Here is a 1,005-nt window from a genome sequence, read left to right as displayed (position 1 = left end):
ACGCCTGCTTCTCCACACTAACAGAGAACAGGTGTGGTTAAAACAAAATGATGCTTAATAAAAAGTCAATTCATTTTTCCTTTGAGGTTCAACAAAAGTCCCTACCTGGCCACCAGAGCCTGTAGTGAGTCTAGCAGTACCCATGTAGGGACAATTTTTCAAGGAGAAATAGTTGTTTCAATCCAGCCCATGTATTCCTTCTTTCAAAATAAAGATCTTTTGTTTTAACTGAGACCTGAATATCTTTTTTTATTTTGAAGTTCTTTAACAAACAACTCACTGGGATTGTTGCAAATTATAGAAGTGTGAAATAGTATTCAAATAATACACAATTGAGTCTTTACACAGCTGTGGCTCCGTGGCTTAGCTGGTTAAAGCGCCTGTCTAGTAAACAGGAGATCCTGGGTTCGAATCCCAGCGGGGCCTTGCCGTATGCGTGTAGATGTTTTGTAATTTCACCTGGTGCTGCTGACAGAGAAAGCAACTGAACGCCAAGGAATCCTGTAATACTCAGGCCTTAAATAAGCCTTGCTAGAAAACAGAGGAGCTAAACTGTGAAGGAGGAGACAAATGGAAAGTGCCAATAATTTCACAGCATTCCTAATTCATATGCTGAGATGTCTTTAAGACTCCTAAGTCTAGGTAGCGTAGCAGAGCTGAGGACATTTGAGATCAAATGATGCAGATTCAACAGCTTTAGAAATAGGTGGCTGTCTCCTGTAATCCCATCATTCCAGTTTGGGCGACAGAGAGACCCCGTCTCAAAAAAAAAAAAAAAAGCACGCACACACACACCCAAATGAATAGGCCCCTTCAGGTATTCTTTGGATGTGCTTGATTGCTGAAAATGATTTGTTTTTGCAACCTCAGAACCCTCAAGACACTTAAAATAGAGGTGGCACTCAAAAACGTTTTTGTCACTCCAGCCTGGGTAACGAGAGCGAAACTCCGTCTCAAAACAAACAAACAAACAAACAAACAAAAAAACAAAAAAAAAACGTTTTT

General features: G+C 40.2%; 1 non-coding gene across 1 annotated transcript; it reads left to right on the top strand.

The window, feature by feature from the left end:
• The first annotated feature begins 352 nt into the window (after positions 1 to 352).
• TRNAT-AGU lies at positions 353 to 426 on the top strand. The gene has a single exon. It is a non-coding gene; the product is annotated as a tRNA-Thr (tRNA).
• The last annotated feature ends 579 nt before the right edge of the window (positions 427 to 1,005 follow it).

The sequence above is a fragment of the Cebus imitator genome, unplaced genomic scaffold, assembly GCF_001604975.1.
Source record: "Cebus imitator isolate Cc_AM_T3 unplaced genomic scaffold, Cebus_imitator-1.0 Scaffold918, whole genome shotgun sequence".
Classification (NCBI taxonomy): domain Eukaryota; kingdom Metazoa; phylum Chordata; class Mammalia; order Primates; family Cebidae; genus Cebus; species Cebus imitator.
This window is presented reverse-complemented; position numbering and strand designations above follow the sequence as displayed.